Consider the following 12,617-nt stretch of genomic DNA (forward strand, 5'->3'; position numbering starts at 1 on the left):
ACACCCCAAAGACAGAACCTAAGATAGCAATAGTATAGAGAGGCATATTACAAAAGATCAGACAAAAAAACAAACGCCATTGAACATCCTTCAGCCACTTCTTCAAGTCTTCTTGTAGTATGTGACTATCACTATTCGTTCTGACGGTCCTTCTCTGTGTCCTGCAACAGCAAACAGCTTTCCTTCCGAGGTTTTTTGTTCAACAGATCAGTTGCAATCCTCAACATAGTGGTAGCTCCTTCTTCCAGCGCCTCCTTGTCCATACCTTCATACAAACCTGCTGTCACACCCTGGCTTTTAAAATAAGACCAGAGTCGTCATATGTGTGCCCAGGAAGTCCACACATACAACAAAGAATAGAAATATCAGAAACAATGTTATATATAGCGGAAAACATATTTATATTAACACTTACAAACATCAGAGTACGCGGAAACAGTAGCTAGAACTTCTTAGGCTCCATTCTTCTCAGGGACGGTTGACTGGGGGCTCCGTACGCCAAGCACTTCTGATAAGCTTCTAGAAAACTCCATAGCATTCTTTGTTCTTCTTCTGAGCAGCACTTTACTACACACTGGGGGTGTGGGGGAAATAGCAAGGGTGAGTTCATGTCGAACTCAACAAGTACAGGTGGAAAGTATAATGACATGCAAGGCTTAATCAAAGGAAAAGCTGACACTGTTTAACTGCAGGTGAGCTTTTAAGTTGGTACACTTTTATTACAATTCTTTTATTAAAAACAACCTATTACTAAATATGAGTGAAGCATCCCAACCCTTAATTAGATGAAAGTATATTAACAATATTATTACTCATCATTATAATTATTATTATTATTAAGATCTCCGAGGTAGCAATCTCGGATAGTAATTCGGGGTAGCAACCCCATTAATATCATAGGATAACAATCCCAATTAAGAACACAGGATACCAATCCTGCCAACACGGAATAGCCATTCTGTCAAAGCACGAGGTAGCAACCTCAACCAAGTTTCGCCTCCAAGTTCTAGTGAATCCAATTTGCTCATCAAGTGAGGGTCTGGGCCGCTCGTGACCGTGAGCACGGCTGATATATCAGTTTTACACTCTGCAGAGGTGTGCACGTTCACTCCAAGTCGTGATTCCCATTCGCCCGGGGTCGCGACTCCCCAAAACACTACCAAGGTGAGCAGGCAGGGTTTCACTACGAGACCTTTCACAGGGTCCAACTAATAGGATGCCACTCGTAAGTTTTTGCCGGGGCGCGCGGCAGCCGTGCCCATAGCAATGGGACCCCGAACTGACCGACCTCTTAATATGAATACCCAAGCTACTTCCTTACGCCTACCCGGAAAGTAACACCCTACCAGCGGAGGTCCTGATAATTAGTCAAGCCAGAGCCATATAGCTTGGAGCTGCACTGTAAGTCCCAGGGGGCCGCTCCCTGACTAAGTCCTTACGGAGAGCAGAGACGGGTACGCCCCGGCAAACCGGACCACCAACAGTACCCGCTCCCTCTTTTCTCAACCAAACCACGATGCTCGCAAGCACCGCAACATCTCCATCACCGAAGTGACCATTGTTCATCATTTAATCATTTATCATCATTGAAGAATTTATTAAGCAAGATCATTATTTTTATTATTATATAGATTAGATGAGTAGAGCAACTAAGCATATCTACTGTTCACTATACTACCCATGTATAAACCCAGGCATACAAGGAATATGTAGAAGACTAGTCATGTCCTTAGGGTTTGCAATATTAAGACACATGCAATGGAAAGTAAATGTATTTAAAGTTCATAGGTACAATATGATCAAAGGGTGCCTGCACTTGCCTTAATTCCCAGCGTATATCTGCTCAGAAGTCTTTGGTTTCCATCTTCCAGATCTCTATCTTCTGCTTCGACAGACGGTCCTCAGCTCCTGATCTTCACTGTTGATGAACCACGCTTCTTCTATGCGTAGCAACCAAGCCACACAAACAGACAAACAAACAATCACAACTAAGAACAAACAACAATCAAAAGAAAAGCTTAGAAAGAGCGCACTAAACGATACGGCATGTTGCTACGATCGTGACAAAGCAAGAACGATTGAGAACGGAGCTATCGTTAATCGGACACGACTTTCGGGGTTCGAAGTGTAACGGAGAAGGCGACTATACGCTCGTCGTATTTTATGAAAAGAGGTGATAGACTTTGTCTAAAAGTTGAGCTGACCAAACTATAAGAGATTATAAAGGTTAAGGTTAAATGTTAGTCATATTCTATTTATAATTAAATATATACCACTAAAGCCAAACAAGCATTTATAGTTTTGAAATATAGTACATATGAAAGCAACTAATCGAGTGATTATATATCATATTTAAACTAATCAAGTTATAACTAATAAAGAAACATTAAAATTGATATTATTAACGTGGGCATTTATTTATTAACAAAAAGATCAAAATTATAAACTTTATTTACTTTTAAATCAAAAAGACTCTAGATAAATATTACTAAATTATTTATTTGCTTCATGTTTAAATAACCAAATTATAATTAAGAAGTATTTGAGTTCACATTTGATTATAAATACCAAAGTGTAAATCTAATGTGTTTTTAAATTAAGTAAATAGGAATGCATTCCAAACATTAATCGGATTAATTATACTCATGAACATGAGACAATAAATATAGCACCGCTAATATGTATACTACATCGACATAGTCACAATGCAACGAGAACCGAATTACAACCCTAGATTGTTCCTAATTTAAAAGCTATTTAATAAATATTAATCAAATTATATTTAAATCAATAAATTCAGAAATAAGTTACATGATGAATATGTATACTACTGCGTAGAGCGCGGCGATATGAAACTAACGCGACAAGAATGGGCTCAATCGGAATTAAAACGTGCATTTTATGGCCAAAACTAGATTGGTGGCAAAACTGTAAATAAACCAAACTAATTTTAGTATTTTAAATAATTATAAACTGAATTTTAGAAGCATGTTGGACTTATTCTATAAAAACCAATGGATCTAGGGGCTAAACTGCTAAAACCAAGGACCTAGATCTAACTCTTTTTGAACTGTCTGGACCGCGGGTTGATTACCGAAAACTGCAGGGGCTTTTTCGCAAAACGGCCATGGCTGACCGCATCTTGACTGGTTGACCCAGTCTTCGCTTGCGTGGCACCACGTGGCGCTGACGTGGCCGCCACGTCAGCCACGTTGACCGTCTCGGTTGACCGGTGCCTGGATCTAATCTCGGCCGTTGATCGCGGATTGGACGGATCTGGCGACTCCAGTGGGAGGAGGTCGCCGGAGCGGCGCTCCCCGCGGTGGCGCGTGGCGGTGGTTCGCCGGAGCACAGCGCAACGGCGGCTCCAAGGCTCAGGAGCCTAAAGAGAGGGCGCGGGAGGGTACGGAGTGGCCTTGCGAGCGCGATGCGAGGCACCGTGGTGACCGGGGTAGGCCGGAGGCGGCTGTGCACGCGGCGGAGCGGCTCGGTGCGGTGGCGCTCCTCCGATGAGCTCGTGCGGGCGCGCGAGTGCGAGAGAGAGGATGGGGAAGGGTCTGGCGGGTAGCTCACCTCCGTGCGAAGCTCAGGGACCGGTCCTTGTCGCCTGAGAGGCCACGACGGCGGAGATCGACGCGGGCGGGTCGGCCTCGAGCGGTGGCTATGGCGGCGGCGCGACTAGGGCACGGGCTAGCGGCGACGCTCGATTAGGGTTCGAAGGGGGGGGCTGCGGCGCTCTACTCAAGGCCTTTATAGGCTCGGGGATCATAGGGAGGCGCGCAGCGCGGAAATCGAGGCGAGGCGGCGGCGGGCTCTCCCGTCCGAATCGGGCGGGAGGTTGGGGACGATGGCCCCGTCTCGCTGACAAGTGGGGCCGGGCCGTCAGTGGCTTGGGCGCGGGCTGGCAGGCGGGCCCGCATGGCAGAGGCTCAAGCGGCGGGGCGTGGGCGCTGGGGTGCAGCAGGCCAATGGCGGGGGCGCGAGATGGGCCGCGGCCCACGAGGGCGATGCGCGTGCAGTGGGGGGGGGGAAGGAGGGGGCTGGGCTGGTGCTGCTGCAGGGTTGGGCCAAAATTTGCAGAGAGAAGGAAACTCCCTTTCTCTTTTTTTTATAAAGAGTGATTTACAAACTATTTTGCAAAACAAATTTCAAACCATTTTGAATCCAAACAAAACCTGGGATCATTTGGAACTTGTTTTTTTTAGACTATTTTGAAATCCAAATATATTTTAGTTTAAACACATTTCTAAATTGTTTTCCAACTCGAATTAGTTTTCAAATAGGACTTTTGGAGTTTTATTTTTTTTTTAAAACCAACAGGACCCAAACGTGGCTCGCTAGAAAATATTAAAATTCTTTTTTTTTCACACAGAAGCTAAACAAAGCTAGGGCACAAAAGCACACAACCGCAAACATAACACCCTTCACTTAATTTTATAAAAGTTTTAAAATTCCATAATTTTCTCTCTTTTTGAATTCAATAACTAAATAAATCTTGGAATATTTTAGAAAAAATTTAAATTCTTATTTAATTTAGTGTTTTCTAATAACAATCCAAAATTAAAAATTTTGGAGTGTTATAGATCTACCCCACTTAACATAAATCTCGTCCCGAGATTTGAAGAAACTAGAGAGAAAGATAAAGTAGATCATCGAAGTTGTTTCGAGACTTTCAAGATTTGATCAAAGGATTAAAGATAGACATAAAGGGTATAGAGTATGCTACAGATTTGAAGACAAAGAAAGAGAAACATATGAGATAGAAATTGATCTTTGGATCCTGTATTACGATAAAGTGCAAGGGCAAAAAGCCAAGGTTAACAGGAGATAACACATAGGAGACAAAGATAGATACTATAGTACTCACAATTTCCTCGATTCTGGATATGTATAAGATAGTAGATGAAAGGATAAAAAATTAGCAAAAGTTGACGAGGGAGACTTAAATTTATTTTCCAGTCTTCACGCTTAATATTTTGTAGTCCTATGAGACGTAGGATCAAAGATCACATGATAGAAAAATTGATAAGGGTTCATTGTGAGAATGATAATGATCAATATATAGTTCTCCATGTCTTTATGATTAGAGATTTTCGAGAGTGATGATCGTAGCAGACGCTACCCCACTTAAACCAAGTGTTAGCTTATCTTCCAAAATCCTGTATAAGAACACTCATCTTGACGGTAGATAATCTTCAAAGTTTTCCTTTGGAGGTTACTAGTTTGACAACACACTGCACAGATGGAGATTCTGAGGAACAGGGAGAGAATCAACACAACGATTGGGAAAGGATAGATTAAAATTATCTTAATTTCCTTGGTGATGGTGTGCGACTACGCCAAAAGATGAAGAGTGTATTCAGGATAAAGCTCTCAGGCACCACCCGGAAAAGCAATCCAAGGCGTGTGGTGAAATTGACCATTAATGGTATGGTTTTACATCTGACCTTCAGGTTCTGCATTTTGTCACGTGATAGTCCAGCATATATTCCAAGGTGAAAAATAAGTCTTATCTTAGGACCTCGGTTTCCTATTGCCTTGCTTTGCTAGGTCAATAGGCATGACACTTTCTAGGTCACTTAGTGCTTCTTTGTGGTCTCCATAGACGGATCCTAAGTAGACATGACCTACTACTTGTAGTGTCGGGAGAATGTTGCAAGAGAGAACTACACTAAGGTTGTCAACTCATTCTGCATGGGATGTTTAAGATCGCTTCGCAGGTAAGCACTACCACTCGATGTTGGGACAGCACCAGGTGCTTTGCCTGAGATTCCATGGTTACCACAAATAGACTAAACATCTTGACAACCAACTCATAACTCATATTAGGAGATTAAAAATGATAAGGTCCATTGAACAAGACATCTCATTTTACAAAGAAGATTACTAGCGACCTGAAGGCAAAATCATTATAAGCTAAAAGCCATCGCTGACTTCATAAGTGTTACATATTTCCTTGACTGATTCAAATCTATCTGAGTGTCCTAATAGAATCTACTCCACATCTGATGTTGAGTAAAGATTGCCTCTCTATAAGGTCCACATTCCTTTTGAACTACCTCGTTGTCGGTACAATCCTTCCATTAGTCCTTTAATCCTTCGGGTGAGGTTGAGCGCCTTCATACACGAACCTGTCTCCTGATGGGGTGGTTAGGGAAACTGAGTGTCGGGTACAATCAATCTCTCCATGACAAGCAATTAACCACCCTCTTCCAAGAACGATATCAATCTCCATTGATTCCAAAACTATAAGATTCACCTCAAAATTTGCACCTTTTATGTCAAGACTGACTTTTGGGCACATGTAGGTTGCTCTTATCTTTCCTCTTGGTGATTTGACCAGTATGGGTTTCTTCATTTCCAACTTAAGCAACTTATGATCGGCAACACATTTGTTTGAGATGAAAGAATGTGAAGAACTTGAGTCAAACAAAACAGTGGCAGGAGTTGAGTTGACAAAAATTGATCCAAACACCACATTTTGTGCTTCACGAGCAGTACACAGATCCACATGGTTCAATCTACCATTAACATAGTTATGAATTGGGTACTTCTTTGGACAATGCTTCTTGTGATGTCCCTCTTTGTGACACTGGTAACAAGCATTGCTAACAGTTTTAACATTGGTGCTATCCTGACATTGAGCTCCTCGAATTGATGTGTCGGGAGTAACTAAAGTGCTACTAACTTGTTGGTTCTGAGGGTTCACCTTCAATAGAGTCTCTTCGCTTGTTCGTTTCTTAGCTTGATTGCTCTTTCGAGGCTGAAACTCTGTATAGGTGATGGTCCATCCATCTAGGCATATCTCTGGCATAGCAAGTGTAGCTGAAGGGGCATCTAATTCTTCAAGGTATGAATGTGTCTGATGAGAGTTTGGAGCTACAGGTAACTGTGATGTAGATCTCAGATTTGGCTCGACACTTAATAGTGGCTCTAGGGAGATTGCCTTCCTTTTCTTGTTACCTTCAGTTTGTTGATCCTGGGGTACTTCTACCTTTCCTTCGCTTGACTTTTTCTGAAGGCACGGTAAACCATAATATCTGCAGCAATTACACGGCTCTTGAACCCCAAGTGCCTCATTAATACCATCTTTCTTAGCTTTCATGTTCTTCCAGGCTTCTACGACTTGTCGCTTCATTGCTTCTTCCTGAGTTTCGGTCATGTTCTTCTCTGAATATAGCTGATAAACTTTATGTGGTTCCACTCCACTTAGTACTTGATCTTGTGTAAACAAGGGCTTCTCGTTGTTTACTAGGGACAAGGGTAGCATAGTTGGGTCTTCGTGACATTTGGTGTAAGCTTCTTCAATGTCACCTTGGAGAAGTAAAGATTCTACTATCAAAAGCTTCTGGAGTCTAGCCATACGATCAACTGTCATCTCTAGGATTTGGGATTGCCAAGCTATCGTCCCTTTACTGCTCAATTGTGTTGCAGAAGTCATTTGCTGACTCTGATCACTGGTATTCTTTCCTTTGACGTCATCACTGGTGTCAACCATCTGACAATATGTAGAAGTAGAATGAGCTAGAGTAGTATGGACAAGGAGCATGAAGTGAGAGAAAAAATAGGTGGAGAGGATCAAGATTGACAATAGATGGATAGGATAAGAGAGATCACTACCCCACTTAACAAAGATCGAGCTAATCCCCAAACGACTTCTTCCAGACCTCCTTCGAACACTAGGACAAAGACGACACACAAAACATCAAACCAAGCATGACAAACACACATGACATCAACGATACTACACGTGCTTCTTCAACAGTGGTGGTCATCCTAAAAAGGTAAGTTCGAGATGATGAAGAGCCATCGAATTTTGGAATAAAATAAGTTTTGAAGACTTAAGTAAAACAACTAAACAAAAGCCAAGGAGATTAATAGAAATAGCTCAAAGGAAGCTATTCAAGGAGGGGATACAACATGACAAGGATGAAGAAATAGTCAGAATCAAATAGTCAAGAGATGAGAAAATAGTTTTATATTAAAATAAGCTTTAGAAATCGACCAGTGCTATCTAGGCATACGTCCTACAGTCAACATTGCTCTGATACCATTCCTGTCACACCCTGGCTTTTAAAATAAGACCAGAGTCGTCATATGTGTGCCCAGGAAGTCCACACATACAACAAAGAATAGAAATATCAGAAACAATGTTATATATAGCGGAAAACATATTTATATTAACACTTACAAACATCAGAGTACGCGGAAACAGTAGCTAGAACTTCTTAGGCTCCATTCTTCTCAGGGACGGTTGACTGGGGGCTCCGTACGCCAAGCACTTCTGATAAGATTCTAGAAAACTCCATAGCATTCTTTGTTCTTCTTCTGAGCAGCACTTTACTACACACTGGGGGTGTGGGGGAAATAGCAAGGGTGAGTTCATGTCGAACTCAACAAGTACAGGTGGAAAGTATAATGACATGCAAGGCTTAATCAAAGGAAAAGCTGACACTGTTTAACTGCAGGTGAGCTTTTAAGTTGGTACACTTTTATTACAATTCTTTTATTAAAAACAACCTATTACTAAATATGAGTGAAGCATCCCAACCCTTAATTAGATGAAAGTATATTAACAATATTATTACTCATCATTATAATTATTATTATTATTAAGATCTCCGAGGTAGCAATCTCGGATAGTAATTCGGGGTAGCAACCCCATTAATATCATAGGATAACAATCCCAATTAAGAACACAGGATACCAATCCTGCCAGCACGGAATAGCCATTCTGTCAAAGCACGAGGTAGCAACCTCAACCAAGTTTCGCCTCCAAGTTCTAGTGAATCCAATTTGCTCATCAAGTGAGGGTCTGGGCCGCTCGTGACCATGAGCACGGCTGATATATCAGTTTTACACTCTTTAGAGGTGTGCACGTTCACTCCAAGTCGTGATTCCCATTCGCCCGGGGTCGCGACTCCCCAAAACACTACCAAGGTGAGCAGGCAGGGTTTCACTACGAGACCTTTCACAGGGTCATATAGCTTGGAGCTGCACTGTAAGTCCCAGGGGGCCGCTCCCTGACTAAGTCCTTACGGAGAGCAGAGACGGGTACGCCCGGCAAACCGGACCACCAACAGTACCCGCTCCCCCTTTTCTCAACCAAACCACGATGCTCGCAAGCACCGCAACATCTCCATCACCGAAGTGACCATTGTTCATCATTTAATCATTTACCATCATTGAAGAATTTATTAAGCAAGATCATTATTTTTATTATTATATAGATTAGATGAGTAGAGCAACTAAGCATATCTACTGTTCACTATACTACCCATGTATAAACCCAGGCATACAAGGAATATGTAGAAGACTAGTCATGTCCTTAGGGTTTGCAATATTAAGACACATGCAATGGAAAGTAAATGTATTTAAAGTTCATAGGTACAATATGATCAAAGGGTGCCTGCACTTGCCTTAATTCCCAGCGTATATCTGCTCAGAAGTCTTTGGTTTCCATCTTCCAGATCTCTATCTTCTGCTTCGACAGACGGTCCTCAGCTCCTGATCTTCACTGTTGATGAACCACGCTTCTTCTATGCGTAGCAACCAAGCCACACAAACAGACAAACAAACAATCACAACTAAGAACAAACAACAATCAAAAGAAAAGCTTAGAAAGAGCGCACTAAACGATACGGCATGTTGCTACGATCGTGACAAAGCAAGAACGATTGAGAACGGAGCTATCGTTAATCGGACACGACTTTCGAGATTCGTAGCGTAACGGAGAAGGCGACTATACGCTCGTCGTATTTTATGAAAAGAGGTGATAGACTTTGTCTAAAAGTTGAGCTGACCAAACTATAAGAGATTATAAAGGTTAAGGTTAAATGTTAGTCATATTCTATTTATAATTAAATATATACCACTAAAGCCAAACAAGCATTTATAGTTTTGAAATATAGTACATATGAAAGCAACTAATCGAGTGATTATATATCATATTTAAACTAATCAAGTTATAACTAATAAAGAAACATTAAAATTGATATTATTAACGTGGGCATTTATTTATTAACAAAAAGATCAAAATTATAAACTTTATTTACTTTTAAATCAAAAAGACTCTAGATAAATATTACTAAATTATTTATTTGCTTCATGTTTAAATAACCAAATTATAATTAAGAAGTATTTGAGTTCACATTTGATTATAAATACCAAAGTGTAAATCTAATGTGTTTTTAAATTAAGTAAATAGGAATGCATTCCAAACATTAATCGGATTAATTATACTCATGAACATGAGACAATAAATATAGCACCGCTAATATGTATACTACATCGACATAGTCACAATGCAACGAGAACCGAATTAGAACCCTAGATTGTTCCTAATTTAAAAGCTATTTAATAAATATTAATCAAATTATATTTAAATCAATAAATTCAGAAATAAGTTACATGATGAATATGTATACTACTGCGTAGAGCGCGGCGATATGAAACTAACGCGACAAGAATGGGCTCAATCGGAATTAAAACGTGCATTTTATGGCCAAAACTAGATTGGTGGCAAAACTGTAAATAAACCAAACTAATTTTAGTATTTTAAATAATTATAAACTGAATTTTAGAAGCATGTTGGACTTATTCTATAAAAACCAATGGATCTAGGGGCTAAACTGCTAAAACCAAGGACCTAGATCTAACTCTTTTTGAACTGTCTGGACCGCGGGTTGATTACCGAAAACTGTAGGGGCTTTTTCGCAAAACGGTCATGGCTGACCGCATCTTGACTGGTTGACCCAGTCTTCGCTTGCGTGGCACCACGTGGCGCTGACGTGGCCGCCACGTCGGCCACGTTGACCGTCTCGGTTGACCGGTGCCTGGATCTAATCTCGGCCGTTGATCGCAGATTGGACGGATCTGGCGACTCCAGTGGGAGGAGGTCGCCGGAGCGGCGCTCCCCGCGGTGGCGCGTGGCGGTGGTTCGCCGGAGCACAGCGCAACGGCGGCTCCAAGGCTCAGGAGCCTAAAGAGAGGCGCGGGAGGGTACGGAGTGGCCTTGCGAGCGCGATGCGAGGCACCGTGGTGACCGGGGTAGGCCGGAGGCGGCTGTGCACGCGGCGGAGCGGCTCGGTGCGGTGGCGCTCCTCCGATGAGCTCGTGCGGGCGCGCGAGTGCGAGAGAGAGGATGGGGAAGGGTCTGGCGGGTAGCTCACCTCCGTGCGAAGCTCAGGGACCGGTCCTTGTCGCCTGAGAGGCCACGACGGCGGAGATCGACGCGGGCGGGTCGGCCTCGAGCAGTGGCTATGGCGGCGGCGCGACTAGGGCACGGGCTAGCGGCGACGCTCGATTAGGGTTCGAAGGGGGGGGGGGCTGCGGCGCTCTACTCAAGGCCTTTATAGGCTCGGGGATCATAGGGAGGCGCGCAGCGCGGAAACCGAGGCGAGGCGGCGGCGGGCTCTCCCGTCCGAATCGGGCGGGAGGTTGGGGACGATGGCCCCGTCTCGCTGACGAGTGGGGCCGGGCCGTCAGTGGCTTGGGCGCGGGCTGGCAGGCGGGCCCGCATGGCAGAGGCTCAAGCGGCGGGGCGTGGGCGCTGGGGTGCAGCAGGCCAATGGCGGGGGCGCGAGATGGGCTGGTATTTAAAGTTAATAGAATCATTTTTGAGATATTTAAAGTTAATAATTTGTTGCCAAACTCCATCTTCAGTTTCAAGTTTCCACAACCATTTACAAAGCAAGCTAATATTCATCTTTCTAATACACTTGATCCCTAAACCCCCTTTCTTTTTACTCTTACAAATTTTGGTCCATTTGATGAGATGATATTTTTTCTTAGTTTGCAATCACCAAACTATATAATGTTAATCTTGACTAATAGATTATGTAATCAATGATAAAATGATGCTTTTTAGTAACATGGACAGAAGGGGGCTAGAGCATTGGGCCGTTTTGGGTGCTCTAGTCTGTCCTCCGTAAGGACTGAATCTTAAAGTGGCCACCCAGGATTTACCGTACAACCATGAGAGCTACATGGCTGTGGCTCTAGCTCAGTAAACTGAACTTCTCTAACTTGTTAGTGGTTACCGAAAGGCGCAAGAGGGGGGGGTGCCTTGTGGTGTATAGTTGTTTTCCTACCTTGGTGTGTACAGTGCCCCTCTTGGAGGAGGACACCTATGTACACTTGCCATTGAAACCTCGCGGCTACTAACTTGTTAGGGGGACTTTCGAAAGGCTTCATAGTGAACCCTATCGACTTACCTTGGAAGTGGATCAAGAGGCTGATCACCTCGGGCATATGGGTAACACGACTCATGGTGAAAGTGTACAAGCTCTGCAAAGTGTTTTAAAACTGATATATATCAGCCGTGCTCTCGGTCATGAGCGGCTTGGATCCTTTTCGAGATATATGGTTCTATGGATGATTTTGGTGATGATTAATCTTGATATTAATTATACTTTCACCTTGGGAGCTTAAGCATAACCTAGCAACATAGGTCTAATAATAAAATATGACCAACTAAAAATGCTTATCGCAGTCAAACCAAGTCAAGCCTTTTGAGCCTTTCATCCCCTCATGTTATACTTGTTGAGTATGGTGCGCTCACACTTGCTTTACATTCAACAATAAAAAATCTTGGATGGTTACCAGATGGTGATTCA

Source organism: Sorghum bicolor, chromosome 5 (genome assembly GCF_000003195.3).
Source record: "Sorghum bicolor cultivar BTx623 chromosome 5, Sorghum_bicolor_NCBIv3, whole genome shotgun sequence".
In the NCBI taxonomy this organism is placed as follows: domain Eukaryota; kingdom Viridiplantae; phylum Streptophyta; class Magnoliopsida; order Poales; family Poaceae; genus Sorghum; species Sorghum bicolor.